Below are 16111 nucleotides of genomic sequence, written 5' to 3'. Positions count from 1 at the left end.
GGCTTCTCTTGTTGCAGAGCATGGGCTATAGGCACGTGGGCTCAGTAGCGGGCCTCTCGCTGTTGTGGCTTCTCCTGTTGCGGAGCACAGGCTCCGGACGCGCAGGCTTAGTGGCCATGGCTCACGGGCCCAGCCGCTCCACAGCACATGGGATCTTCCTGGACCAGGGCCCGAACCCGTGTCCCCTGTATCAGCAGGCGGACGCTCAACCACTGCGCCACCAGGGAAGCCCCAGCAGGCGGATTCTTAACCACTGCGCTACCAGGGAAGTCCCCTAGCCACAGGGGTTTTTTTGTTTTGTTTTCCCTTATTCAGCCTTACATCTTTTATTTTTTCTTGCCTTATTGTACTGGCTAGGACTTCCTATACAATATTAAATAGAAGTGGTGATGGTAGATATCCTCAATTTTTTCCAATTTCAAGGAGATATTTTTCAATACTTGACCATTAAGTGTGAAATTTGCTATAGAGTTTTCTGTTTGATATTATTAGATTAAGAAAATTCCCCTTTATTCCTAGTTTGGTAAAAAATTTTATCATGAATAAATGTTGAATTTTTATCAAATGCTTTTTTCACGTTTATTGAAATATGACTTTACTCTTCTATACTTTTAATGTGATGAATTACATAATTGGTTTTCAAATGTGAAGCCAACCTTGTATTCCTGGAATAAATTCAAATGTGCCATGATGTATTATTACTATTTGATCACTATTATATTGTTTAGCATTTTTATATTTTTTTATAGAAATTGTTCCATAACTATGCTTTCTTGTCATGTCCTAGTTTGGTCTTAATATCAAGTTTATGCTGCCCTCAACCAAAAAGTTAGGAAGTGTTTCTAGTTTTTTGTTTTTTTTTTTTTTCACTTATTCTCCAGAAGAGTTTGTGTAAAACTTGGATTACATCTTTCTTTAATGTTTTAGCAAATGAAAAATATCTTGTATCCACCATTAAAGTATCCTACAGAATAATTCAACTGCCAAAAAAAAATGTCATGTTCCACCTCCCTTTCTCCCCTTGGGAACCACTGATCTTTTTGCTGATTCAATAGTTTTGCCTTTTCCAGGATGTTATATAGTTGGAATCAGTACGTAGCTTTTTCAGACTGACGTTTTTCACTTAATAATATGTATTTAAGGTCCCTGCATGTTCTTTCATGGCTCGATAGCTCGACTTCTTTTTAGCAGTGAATAACAGATAAACTGTGGTACATTATTCAGATGTACCACAGTTTTTCTATTTACCTACTGAAGGACATCTTGGTTCCTTCCAAGTTTTGGCAATTATGAATAAAGGTGCTATAAATATTCATGTTCAAGCTTTTGTGTAGACATAAGTTTTCAATCATTTAGGTAAATACCAAGGAGCACAATTGCTGGATCATATGGTAAGACTATGTTTAGATTTGGAAGAAACCACCAAATTGTCTTTTATATTAGCTATACTATTTTCCATTCCTACTAATGATGAATGTTCTTGTTTTCCACATCCTCACTGGTGTTGTCAGTGTTTTGGATTTTGGCCATTCTAATAGGTGTGTAGTGGTAGCTCATCATTGTTTTAATTTGCAATTCCTTAATGACATATAATGTTGAGCATCCTTTCATATGCTTTGCCATCTGTATATCTTCTTTGGTGAGATGTCTGTTCAGATCTTTGGTCCATCTTAAAATTAAATTGTTCATTTTCTTATTGTTGAGTTTTAACCTTTATATATTTTGAGTAACAGTCCTTTATCAAATATGTCTTTTGTAAATATTTTTTTGCAGTCTGTGGCTTGCCTTCTCACTCTCTTGACAGTATCTTTTGCAGAGCAGAAAATTTTAATTTTATTGAAGTCCAGCTTATCAAGTCTTTCTTTCATGGATCATGCCTTTGGTATACCTAAAAAGTCATCACCATACCCAAGGTAAGTTGTTATATTATCTTCTAGGAGTTTTAGAGTTTTGCACCTTATATTCAAGTCTATGATTAACTTTTAGTTAATTTTTGTGAAAGATGTTAGGTCTGTGTGTAGAAACACTATTTCATGTGGATGTCCAATTGTTCTAGCACCATTTGTTGAAAAGATTATCTTTGCTCCATTATGTTGCCTTTATTCTTTTGTTAAAGATCAGTTGACCACATATATGTGGATCATTTCTGGGCTCTCTAGTCTGTTTTGTTGATCTATTTGTCTATGCTTTCACTGATGTGACACTGTCTTCATTACTATACCTTTATAGTCAGTCTTGAAGTGGGGTAGTGTTAATCCTCTATATTCTTCTCCTTCAATATTGTGTTGCCATTACTGGATCTTCTGCTTTTCCATCTAAACTTTACAATTAGTTCATTGATGTCCCCCAAATAACTTGCTGAGATTTTGATTGGAATTGCTTTGAATCTATAGGTCAAGTTGGGAAGAACTGATCTCATCAATATTGAGTCTTTCTTTACATGAACATGGAGTAGCACTCCATTTATTTAGTTCTTCTTTGATTTCTTTCATCAGAGTTTTGTCTTTTTCCTCATATAGATTTTGTACATATTTTGTTAGACTTATACATAAGTATTTAATTTTTATGGGTGCTAATATAAATGATACTGTGTTTTTAAAATTTCAAATTCCACTTGTTCATTGCTGGTATATAGGAAAGCAATTAACTTTTGTTTAGTAATATTGTATCCTGCAACCTTGCTATAATCTCTTATTAGTTTCAGGAGGTTTTGTTGGTTGATTCAGATTTCCTACATGGACAATCATGTCATCTGTGAACAAAATTTCATTTCTTTCTTCTCAATCAGTATATATTTTACTTCCTTTTCTTGTCTTATTGCATTGGCTCGGATTTCCAATGCCAAGCTGAAAGACAGTGGTGAGAGGGGACATCCTTGCCTTCTTCCTGATCTTAGCAGGAAAGCTTCAAGTTTCTTACCATTAAGTATGATGTTAGCTGTAGGTTTTTTGTTGATGTGCTTTATCAAGAGGAGAAAGTTCCCCTCTATTCCTAATTTGCTGAGAATATTTATCATGGTTGGTGTTGTATTTCGTCAAATGCTTTTTCTATATATATTGATATGATCATGTGATTTTTGTTCTTTAGCCTTTTGATGTGATGGATTACATTAATTTGATTTCAAATATTGAACCAGCTTTGCATACCTGGAATAAATCCCACTTGGTCATGGTGTATAATTCTTTTTATACATTGTTAGATTAGATTTGCTAATATTTCGCTGAGGATTTTTGCATCTATGTTTATGAGAGATAACTGTAGTTTTCTTGTAATGTTTTTGTCTGGTTTTGCTATTAGGGTAATGTTGGTCTCATAGAATGAGATAGAGGGTATTCCTGCTTCTGTCTTTGGGAAGAGTTTATAAAAAATGGATATAATTTCTGCCTTAAATTCTTGGTAGAATTCACCAAGAACCCAGTGAACCCATCTGGCCCTGGTGCTTTCTGTTTGGGAAGGTTATTAATTATTGACTCAATTTCTTTAATAGATATAGGCTTATTCAAATAGTCTATTTTTCCCTGTGTGAATTTTGGCAGATTGTGTCTTTCAAGGAATTGGTCCATTTCATCAAAGTTATCAAATTTGTTGGCATAGAGTTGTCTATCATATTTCTTTATTATCATTTTAATGTACCTGGAATCTGTAGTGATGTCCTCTTTCATTTCTGATATTAGTAATCTGTGTATCTCTCTTTTTTCTTAGTTAACCTGCCTAGAAGCTGATTGATTTTATTGATCTTTTCAAAGAACCAGCCTTTTGGTTTTGTTGAATTTCTCTACTGACTTCTATTTTTGATTTTATTGACTTCTGCTTTAATTTTTATTATTTCTTTTCATCTGTTTACTTTGGAATTAATTTGCTCTTCTTTTTCTAGTTTCTTAAGGCCAAAGCTTAGTTACTGATTTTAGATCTTTCTTCTTTTCTAATATATGTAATTCAATGTTATAAATTTACCTCTAAGCACTGCCTTCTCCTCATCCTACAAATCTTGATAAGTTGTGTTTTCATTGTCACTTAGTTTAAATATTTTTAAATCTCTTGTGATTTCTTCTTTGACCCATGTGTTATTTAGAAGTGTGTTGTTTAGTTTGGGATTTTCCAGCTGTCTCTCTATTACTGATTTCTAATTTAATTCTATTGTGATCTAAAGAGCACATATGGTATTAGTTCTTTTCTTTTAAATTTGTTAAGATGCGTCTTATCACCCAAAATGAGGTCTGTATTGATGTATGTTCGATGTGACCTTGAGAAGAATGTGCATTCTGCTGCTATGAGGTGAAGTAGTCAATAGATATCACTTATATCCAGTTGATTGATGGTGCTGTTGAGCTCAACTATGTCCTTACTGAGTTTCTTCCTGCTGGATCTGTCCATTTCTGATAGAGGGATGTTGAAGTCTCCAACTATAATAGTAGTTCATCTATTTCTTCTTACAGTTCTATCAGTCTTCGTCACATGAATTTTGATGCTCTGTTGTTAGGTGCATACACATTAAGAATTGTTATGTCTTCTTGGAGAATTGACTGTGTTATCATTATGTAATGCCCCTCTTTATCCCTGATAACTTTCACTGTTCTGAAGTCTGCTTTCTGAAAATAATATAGCTACTCCTACTTTCTTTTGATTAGCATTAACATGATATATCTTTCTCCATCTATTTCCTTTTTTTTTTTTTTTTTGCGGTACGCAGGCCTCTCACTGTCGTGGCCTCTCCCGTTGCGTAGCACAGGCTCCGGACGCACAGGCCCAGTGGCCATGGCTCACAGGCCCAGCCTCTCCACGGCATGTGGGATCTTCCCGGACCTGGGCACGAACCCGTGTCCCCTGCATTGGTAGGTGGACTCTCAACCACTGCGCCACCAGGGAAGCCCCTCCATTTACTTTTAATCTATATGTGTCTTTATATTTAAAGTGGGCTTCTGGTAGACAACATAGAGTTGGATCTTGTTTTTTGATCCACTCTGATAATCTGTCTTTTAATAGGTATATTTAGATTATTGATGTTTAAAATGATTATTGATATAGTTGGATTAATATCTACCGTACTTTCTGTTTTATATTCACTGCCCTTGTTCTTTGTTCCTATTTTTGTCTTCCACAATTTTTCTGCCTTTTGTACTTCTTTTATTTTTATTTTTTAATTTTTTAAAATTAATTAATTAATTTATTATTTTATTTTTGTGCACTGGGTCTTTGTTGCTGCATGCGTGCTTTCTCTAGTTGCGGCGAGCGGGGGCTACTCTTCGTTGTGGTGCGCGGGTTCCTCATTGCAGTGGCTTCTCTTGTTGCGGAGCACGGGCTTCAGTAGTTGAAGCACATGGGCTCAGTAGTTGTGGCTCATGGGCTATAGAGCACAGGCTCACTAGATGTGGTACATGGGCTTAGTTGCTCCACAGCATGTGGGATCTTCCCAGGTGAGGGATCGAACCTGTGTCCCCTGCATTGGCAGGGGGATTCTTAACCACTGTCCCACCAGGGAAGTCCCTGTACTATTTTTAATTTAAAAAGATTTAAAAATTTTTTTGTACTTAAAAAAAAAGTTTTATTGGAGTATAGTTGACTTCCAATGTTGTGTTAATTGCAGCATAGTGTACAGCATAGTGATTCAATTATACATATACATATATTCATTCTTTTTCAGTTTCTTTTCCCATGTAGGTTATTACAAAATATTGAGTAGAGTCCTCTGTGCCATACAGTATGTCCTTGTTGGTTATCTATTTTATATATAGTCTTTTGTACTTTTAACTGAACATTTTACATGGTTCCATTTTTCTTTCCTTTCTTAGAATATTAATAATACTTTTTTAAAAAGTGGTTGCCTTAGTGTTTGCAACATACATTTATAGCTAATCCAAGTCCACTTTCTCTTTTTTTTAATTATGTGCTGGACATTATTCTAAGTGCTTTTATTTATTTATTTATTTGGCTGCATTGGGTCCCAGTTGTGGCACACAGGATATTTCATTGTGGCATGCGGGCTTCTTCATTGCAGCACATGGGGTTCTCTCTAGTTGCAGTGCGTGGGCTCTCTAGCTGTGGCGTGTGGGTCCAGTAGTTGTGGCTCACTGGCTCTCTAGTTGTGGTGCACAGGCTCCAGAGCACGCAGGCTCAGTAGTTGTGGTGCACAGGCTCTATAGTTGTGGCGCGTGGACTCCAGAGCGCACGGGCTCGGTAGTTGTCGCACACAGACCCTCTAGTTGTGACACGTGGGCTCTAGAGCATACAGGCTTGGTTGCCCCATGGCATGTGGGATCTTAGTTCTCTGACCAGGGATTGAACGTGCATCCTCTGCATTGGAAGGCAGACTCTTAACCACTGGACCACCAGGGAAGTCCCAAGTCCACTTTCAAATAACAGTATACAGCTTCACAAGTAGTGTGAGTACCTTATAATAACAAAATAATCCTAATTATTCCCTTATGTCCCTTGTATTATCACTGTCATTCATTTCACTTACACATGAATATTTATATAAGGTATATATATACACATAGGCATATATAATCAAATATATTTTTACTATTATTATTTTTAACAAACTGCTATATATTAGATTAATTAAGAATAAGAAAAATAAGGGACCTTCCTGGTGGTCCAGTGGTTAAGACTCTGTGCTCCCAAGGCAGGGGGCACGGGTTCAATCCCTGGTTGGAGAACTAAGATCCTGCATGCTGCACGGTGCAGCAAAAAAAAAAAAGAAAGAAAAATAAAAGTTTTTATTTTACCATCACTTATTCTTTCTCTAATGCTCTGACCTATGTTATTTTCATTCTCTCTGAAGAATTTTTAACATTTCTTGCAAGGCAGATCTACTGGCAATAAATTCCCTCATTTTTCATTTTTCTAGAGAAAGTATTTCTTCTGTGCTTTTGAATGATAATTTCTCAGGGTACAGAATTCTAGACTGGTGAGTTTTTTTCTCAACACTTTAAATATCTCACCCCACTCTCTTCTTGCATGTATGGTTTCTGAGAAGTCAGATGTAATTCTTATCTTTGCTCCTCTACAGGTAAAGTGCTCTTTTCCTCTGATTTCTTTAAAGATTTTCTCTTTGTCTTTGATTTTCCGTAGGTTGGATACAGTATGCCTAGGTATATATTTCTCTTTGTCTTTGATTTTCCGTAGGTTGAATACAGTATGCCTAGGTATATATTTCTCTTTGTCTTTGATTTTCCGTAGGTTGGATACAGTATGCCTAGGTATATATTTCTCTTTGTCTTTGATTTTCCGTAGGTTGGATACAGTATATGCCTATAGGTATATTTTTTTTCTGGCACTTCTTCTGCTTGTTTTTCTCTGAGCTTCCTGTATCTGCAGTTTGGTGTCTCACATTAACTTAGGGAACTTCTCAGTTATTATTGCTTCAAATATTTCTTCTGTTCCTTTCTCTTTTCTTACCCTTCTAGTATTCCCATTATGAATATGTTACACCCTTTGTAGTTGTCCTATAGTTCTTGGATATTCTATTCTGGGGTTTTTTTCCAGGTTTTTTTTTTTCTCTTTGCTTTTTCATTTTGGAAGTTTCTATTGACATCTTCAAGCTTAGAGATTCTTTCCTCAGCCATGTCCAGCCTACTAATGAGCCTACTAATGAGCCTATCAAAGGCATTCTTCATTCCTGTTACAGTGTTTTTGGTTCCTAATATTTCTCTTTTATTCTTTCTCAGAATTCCTCTGCTTACATTGTCCATCAGTTATTGCATGCTATCTACTTTATCCATTAGAACCCTTAGCATAAGTATAGTCAGAGTTCTGTGAAAAAAACAGAACCAATAAGACAAATAGATAGATAAATAGATAGATAGATAGGTAGAGATATAGATACAGATATATGAGGAAACATTATAGGAATTGGCTCACACGGTTATGGAAGCCAAGAAGTCCTACAATCTACTGTCTGTAATCTGGAGAACCAGGAGAGCCAGTGGTATAATTCAGTCTGAGTCCAAAGTCCTGAGAATCAGGGGAACCAATGGTGTAACTCCCAGTCTGAGGCTGAAAGCCTGATAAATGGGGGGCCACAGGTGAAAGTCCTGGAGTCCAAAGGCCTGAGAACCAGGAGCTACAGTGTCCAAGGACAGGAGAAGATGGACATACCAACTCAACAAGAAAGAGACAGAATCTGTCCTTCCTTCTTCCTTGTTCTATTCATGCCCTCAACAGATTGGATGATGCCTGCCTGCTCTGGTGAGAGCAAGTCTTCTTTATTCAGTCTACTGAATCGAATGCTAATCTCTTCCAGAAATACCCTCAGACACACCCCAAAATAATGTTTTACCAGCTATGTAGTCATCCCTTGGCCCAATCTAACTGACACATAAAATTAACCGTCACAGCATATTAATCATAGTTGTTTAAATTCCTATTCTGATAATTCCAATAGTTCTGCCACATCTGAGTCTGATGCTTGGTCTGTCTCTTCAAACTGTGTTTTCTGCCTTTTATTATGCCTTGGAATTTTTTCTTGATAACCAGATGCGATGTGCTGGGTAAAAGGAATTGCAGTAAATAGGCCTTTAGTATGGTGGTGAGGTGTGGGGGGAAGGGAAATATCTATAGTCCTATGAGTAGGTCTCTTGAAATTCATCAACTACAATTTAGATTTTCTTACCTTGGCACTGGTTCCTGCAGAGGTTTCTGCTTGGTAAGTTGTGATTTTCTGTACCTGCCTGTCTGCTGTCCAGTTTGGGAGGGAGTAGTCTGCTCCGTGATAGATCCCAGGGGAGTGTTGATTTTTTGGTTTGTTTAGCTTTTTCATTGTTATTAGTATGGAGTTATGACTTCCAAGCTCCTTAGATTTTGGACCAGAATCATCTTCAGTTTTTAAGGATACTGTCAGAGCTTCCCTGGTGGCACAGTGGTTAGGAATCCGCCTGCCAGTGCAGGGGACACGGGTTCGAGTCCTGGTCTGGGAAGATCCCACATGCCGCGGAGCAACTAAGCCCATGCGCCACAACTACTGAGCTTGTGCTCTAGAGCCTGTGAGCCACAACTACTGAGCCCGAGTGCCACAAGTACTGAAGCCTAGAGCCCATGCTCTGCATCAAGAGAAGCCACCCAATGAGAAGCCCGTGCACCGCAACGTAGAGTAGCCCCCACTCGCAGCAACTAAAGAAAAGCCCCCGCGCAGCAACAAAGACCCAATGCAGCCAAAAATAAAAATAAATAAAATAAATATATTTATAAAGGATATTTTCACTTTTTTGCCAGTTTGCCAGTTATTTTACAGTACTTCACATATATCATTTCATTCTCTTCTAGTTTACATCATTTCTGTGGAAATATAGAATGTTAGTCTTAAAGATAGCATATAGTTGGGTCTTCCATTTGTTTATTTTTAATCCAGTCTGATAATCTCTGTCTTGGAGTATTTAGATCATTTACATTTGATGTAATTATTAGTATGGGTGGGTCTAAATCTACCATTTTTCTATTTGTTTTCTATTAGTCCCATGTATTCTTCATTTCCTTTTTCCTCTTTTCCTGCTTTCTTTTTAATTAACTGTCTGTTTAAAAATATTCCTTTTATCTCCCCTAAAGTCTTAATACTTATACTACTTTCACATATTTTTAGTGGTTGCTTTAGGGCAGGGGTCAGCATATGGTCCATGGCCTGTTTTTTATGGCCCTTGAAGTAACAATTTTTTAAATAACAAATGTTATTTTTTAGAATACTTTTAGATTTACAGAATATTGTACACAGTACAATTTTCCATCTATCCTGTGCCTAACTTTCCCTATTACTAGCATCTTGTATTAATAACATGGTTCATTTGTTAATATTAATGAATAATTAAGAACACATTATTCTTAACTAAAGTTCATGCTTTATTAAGATTTCCTTAATTTTTAAAAATTGTGGTAAAATACACATAACACAAAATTTACCATCTTAACCATTTTGCTTTTAATTTTTTAAAAATTTTAATTTAGTTTTGGCTGCGTTGGGTCTTTGTTGCTGGGCGTGGGCTTTCTCTCGTTGTGGTGATCAGGACCTACTCTTCGTTGCGGGGCGTGGGTTCCTCATTGCAGAGGCTTCTCTTGTTGCGGAGCATGGGCTCTAGGGTGCACAGGCTTCAGCAGTCGTGGCACACGGGTTCTAGAGCAGCTCAGTAGCTGTGATGCACGAGCTTAGTTGCTCCACAGCATGTGGGATCTTCCCGGACCAGGGATCAAACCCGTGTGCCCTGCATTGGCAGGCAGATTCTTAACCACTGCGCCACCAGGGAAGTCCCCATCTTAACCATTATAAACTGTTCAGTTCAGTAGTGTTAAGTATATTCACATCATTATGCAACCAATCTCCAGAACTCTTTTCATCTTGCAAAACTGAAACTCTCTACCCATTAAACAATTCCCCAGTTCCCCCTCCCCCCAGCCCCTTGTCAACCACCATTTTTCTTTCTGTTTCAATGAACTTGACTACTCTAGACATCTCATACGAATGGAATAATAAAGTATTTGCCTTTTGTGACCTGTTCGTTTCACTTAGCATAATGATCTCAAGATTCATCCATGTTGCAGCATGTGTCAGAACTTCTCTCCTTTTTAAGGCTGAATAATATTCCATTGCGTGTATATACCACATTTTGTTTAACCATTCATCAGTCAATGGACACTTCTGTTTATCCATTCATCTGTCACCTACATTTTACCTAATGTCCTTTTTCTGTTCCAGGATCCAATCCAGGATACCACACTGCATTTCATCAACATGTTTTCTCAGGCTCCTCTTAGTGATTACATGTTCTCGGACTGTTTTTCTTGTTTACTGACCTTGACAGTTTTGAGTAGTACCAGTCAGATATTTTGTATAATATCCCTCTATTAGGATTTTTCTGATGTTTTCCTCATGCTTTGACTACAGTTATAGGTTTTCTGAAGGAAGACCACAGAGGTAAACTGCCATTTGTATCACATCATATAAAGGGTACATACAGTCAACATGAGTTATCACTGTTGATGTTGACCTTGACCACCTGGCTGGGGCAGTGTTTGTCAGGTTTCTCTAAAATTACCCTTCTCATCCCTTTCCATGCTGGACTGTTTGGACGGAAGTCACCATGCCCAGTCCACATTTAAGGAGTAAGAAGTTATGTCCACCTCCTTCAGAGGTATCTACGTAAATTATTGGGGGTTCTTTTGCCTGGGGGGTTTGTTAAGAATGGTTTTTACATTTTTTATAGTTTGAAAAATTTCAAAAGAAGATTTTGGGATATAAGAAAATAGTTTGAAACTCAGATTTCAGAATCTACAAATAAAATTTTATAGGAACACAGTCGTGTTCACTCATTTACATATTGTCCAAGGCTACTTTCATGCTACAACAGCAGAGTTATCAGTTGCAACAGAGACTATGTAGCCTTCAACATCTAAAATATTTACTATCTGGCCCTTTACAGAAAAATTTTGCTGACCTATGCTCTAAGGTTTACAATAGGCATCTTTAACCTATCAGTTTTCCTTCACATAGTAACATTATATCACTTTATGTAAAAGTTAGAAACGTAAAATATTGGGTTGGCTAGAAAATTCGTTCAGGTTTTTCCATAAGATGTTACAGAAAAACCTGAACGAACTTTCTGGCCAACCCGATAGTGTAGTCCCATTTCCCCTTCCAATTCTTTGTGTCATTGTTGTTATCCATTTTATTTCTACCCCACAGTACATTGTTATCCTTTTTGCTTTAGTCAATTATGTTTAAACAATTTTTAAATGAGAAAAATATATTTTTTATTTATCTACATATTTTCCATTTCTAGTTCATTCATTCCTTTGTGTAGATCTAAATTTTCATCTAGTATGTTCCTTCTGCCTGAAAAACTTTAATTTTTTTTTTTTTTGCGGTACGCGGGCCTCTCACTGTTGTGGCCTCTCCCGTTGTGGAGCACAGGCTCTGGACGCGCAGGCTCAGCGGCCATGGCTCACGGGCCCAGCCGCTCCGCGGCACGTGGGATCCTCCCGGACCGGGGCACGAACCCGCGTCCCCTGCATCGGCAGGCGGACTCTCCACCACTGCGCCACCAGGGAAGCCCTCTTTAATATTTTTTATTGTGTAGGTCGACTGATGATGAATTCTCTCACATTTTTGTGGGTGTGTGAAAAATTTCACTTTCATTTTAAGGATATTGTCACTGAGTTTAGAGACCTGTTGATAGTCCCTTTACCCCCACAACTTTAACAATGTATTCTACTGTCTTCTGGCTTGTATAGTCTCTCACAATAAGTCTATGATAATTTTATCTTTGTGCCTCAGTATGTAATGTCCCTTTTACCATCTGGCTTTTTAAAAGATTTTCTCATTGTCACACATTTTCAGCAATTTGATTACAATGGACCTCACTGTCTGTTTTATGTCTTTTTTTTTTTTTGTTTTTTTTGCAGTATGCAGGCCTCTCACTGTTGTGGCCTCCCCCGCTGCGGAGCACAGGCTCTGGACACGCAGGCTCAGCGGCCATGGCTCATGGGCCCAGCCGCACTTTAAAGACACATTTGCAGGTTATAGGCCAGTTGCTTTGTAGACTATCTTAATTTGGGCTTGTCCAAAGTTTCCTCATGGTTAGATTCAGGTTATGTGTTTGTGCAAGAATATCACAGAAGTGATGCTGTGTCTCTCTCATTTCATCCTATCAGGTGACACATGATTTTAATTTGTCTCATTACTGTTGAACTTCCCTTTGATCATTTGATTAAATTGGTGTCTGCCAGGCTTCTCCACTGTACCACTGTAAAGTTACTCTTTTTTCCCCTTATAATTATTTTGTGGTGACATGCTTTGAAAATATGTAAATATCCCATTCCTCCACAAACTTTCTGTGTATTTATTTTTTTATGTCCGTATGGAGTCTTGGATTCCTATTTTATTCAATCAGTGATAATTCATTAATATAATTTACTTTAATGCTCAAATTATCCATATCCAGCCAATGGAAGTCCCTTCCAGCTGGCTTCTGTATTCTTTTGAAAAGTCTCCATGATCCTTTGAGTAATAAAGACAGCTTTACTGAGGCATGATTTACATACCATACAATTCACTCATTTTAAGTGTAAAATTTAATGAGTTTTAGCATATTCACAGATATGTTACACCACCAGCACAGTCAATTTTAAAACATTTTCATCATCTCAAAAGTAAACCTCATAACCTTTAGCTATCACCCCCGTATCCTCCCACCCCCACTTCAGCCCTTGGCCACCATTAATTAATCGACTCTGTGTCTCTGTACATTTGCGTATTCTGCATTTTCATATGAATGCCATCATACAACATGTGGTCTCTGCGACTGGCTTCTTTTACTTAGCATAATGTTTTAGAGGCTCGTCCAAGTTGCAGCTTGTATAATTACTTCATTCCTTTTCATGGCTGACTAATACCTCATTGTACGGATATAGTGCATTTTGTCCAACTGCTCATCAGTTGATGGGCATTGGGTTGTGTCCATCTTTTGGCTATTGTGAGTAGTATTGCTCTTAATATTCAGGTACAAGTTTTTGTGTGGACATAGTTTTCATTTCTCTTGGGTATACTTCCTAATGGAATTGCTGGGTCATATTAATCATTTCTGAGTACTTTACTTTCCGGCACAAGATGATCCAGGCTTACCTTGTATTTTCCCCACTCCAATTCTGTAATCAGCCGTTTCTCCAAGGAGCCCCAGGTCCTTGTAGTGGACAGTGGTAGTCAGAAATTAAGACGTGGGGACTTCCCTGGTGGCACAGTGGATAAGACTCCACGCTCCCAATGCAGGGGCATGGTTCAATCCCTGGTCAGAGAACTAGATCCCACATGCATGCCACAACTAAAGGAGCCGGCGAGCCGCAACTAAGACCTGGTGCAATTAAATAAATAAATATTTTTAAAAATTCAGACGTGGGTGCTAGTTATGCTCATTATTATTAAGATGTAACTGTTTCAGGCCCTCTCAGTGAATGGAGCTGGGAAATATATGTAGGTATTCAATAGAAACATAAGTGTACACGCATTGACACATACATGCACAATATAAACATCTACATACACACACAGCAACATTTATTTCTGTATCTATTTATTTTGAAAATCGTAAGTGCTCACTCCTACCTCCAATTCCAGTCCACAGGGTTCATTCTAGTTTTTCCTCTTCCATGTTTACAACAGTTTTCACCAACAGTGAGAAACCTAGTCCATTCTCTCAACAAATTCCCTTATTGGGTCAGTCCTACTGTGGGTAACCCATATTCTGTTGCTACCACTCGCCACCTCACACAGACCCCCGCTCAGCCCTCCTGGGCTCTGACACCCTGCCGCAGGCCACCCACACCACCCCTTCCCCCCACAGGGATGCGTTTTTCACCCCACCAAGCTCTGACACCCTCCCAAGCTCCCCTGTGGACACACTGCCCCACCCCTCTAGGGATGCCCTTCTCACCCCGTGACTCTATTTCCTGGTGCTTGGCCACCCTGGTCAGATGCCCTCTTCACCCCCTCAGGGTGCAGTCTGCCCTACTGAGCTCTACCCTACATGGACGTCCTCCTTATCTTGACCAGACTGCCATCCTGCTTAGATGCTCTTGTTTCTCTGCTGCAGCTCGGACACTGGGCCAGCCTATCTGCCCATATGACTGAGCTTTGACTGATTCTCTCTGTCTCGTGTCTCTCTCTGTCTCTGTCTGTCTGCTCTGACTCTCCTCCATTGGAGACACCCTCTTTACTTCACCTGAGCTCCCAAACCATGTGCTGGGCCACTGCATCCCTCCCCACCCCCCACCCTGGGGACGCCTACCTTGCTTGGCCCATCTAAAGGCTTCTGCACTGAACTGTTCTTGAAGGGAAGGGAAGAGAAAATAAAAAGAACGAATCTGGGAGGCGGGGGAGGAAGAGGAAGAGAGCTGCCTGGCAATATTTTGTTGAAAGGTGGACCTTGTATGTGACAGGTTGTAGAGGTTCCCGTGGCCATTGTCTCTTCCTCAGAGAATTTCACTTCCTTCTGGCAGCCAAAGTACAGGTAAATCGTCTCTATGCGATGAAGCTGGTCTAGTTTGCCCTTATTTCTGGGTGTGGCCCTCTGCAGGGTCTCAGCTGGAAGCCAGTTTGAGCGAGCTGAGGGACGGATGGTAGCTCTTCTGAGAAGTGCAGCTGGGAAGAGGAGAGAGTCAAGGTGACTGGAGTTTCAGGAGTGGAGGAGGGGGAGAGACACTAGGGTGCATCTTCGGGCAGATAGGAAGGAGGCGGCCAAGTGGCAGGTGAGGGCAGCACCAGGAGAACAAGGGGTGGAGGGGCAGGAGGGTGGGCCCTTGGCTTGGGGAGGGTGGGCTTTGGACTCGAGGGGACACTGCCAGGTGCCCGCCAGGTGTACGGGAGGCCAGGTGGGACACGACCTGCATCTCTGCGGGGCTGCGGTTTCCTGGAGTAGCTGGAGATGAGGTCCCTACAGAGGGGGCAGCCGTGGTGGGGAGAGGTGTGGAGAAGGAATGGGACGCAGTGGGGAGACTGCGACTCAGTGAGGGGAGGGAGTTTAGTGGGGAGCGAGCTCAATGAGAGGGAGGGGGCTGGGTAGGGAGGGGGGCTTTTTTTTTTTTTTTTTTTTTTTGCGGTAGGCGGGCCTCTCACTGTTGTGGCCTCTCCCGTTGCGGAGCACAGGCTCCGGACGCGCAGGCTCAGCGGCCATGACTCACGGGCCCAGCCGTTCCGCGGCATGTGGGATCTTCCCGGACCGGGGCACGAACCCGCGTCCCCTGCATCGGCGGGCGGACTCTCAACCACTGCGCCACCAGGGAAGCCCCGGGAGGGGGGCTTTTTAAGCAGGAGGGGCCCAGAGGTCTCATTTCTTTGTCTAGACGGGGAGCTCCTGAGAGCAGGGACTCTGTCCCTTCCCTTCTGATATTGCCCCCGCCGCCACCACCATCACCACCTTCAGCGTGGGGAAGTGACGAGGCGGCCTCTCTGCTCTTTCTTTTCCAGGGCTGGGTTGGAGAACCACAGACTGTCTGCCTCATAGTGGGTGTGGGGAAGCGAGGGTCCTCCCCTTCCCTCCCAGCTAAACCTTTTGCCCCTGGGGTCCTAGAGCAGGTCGGTGTCCTGGGTGGAGGGCGGCAGTGGGCATAGGGAAGGGGCTGGGGGCTTGCTCTC

This window comes from Lagenorhynchus albirostris, chromosome 20, assembly GCF_949774975.1.
Source record: "Lagenorhynchus albirostris chromosome 20, mLagAlb1.1, whole genome shotgun sequence".
In the NCBI taxonomy this organism is placed as follows: domain Eukaryota; kingdom Metazoa; phylum Chordata; class Mammalia; order Artiodactyla; family Delphinidae; genus Lagenorhynchus; species Lagenorhynchus albirostris.
The sequence above is the reverse complement of the archived record's forward strand: the minus strand, read 5'-3'. Positions refer to the sequence as shown.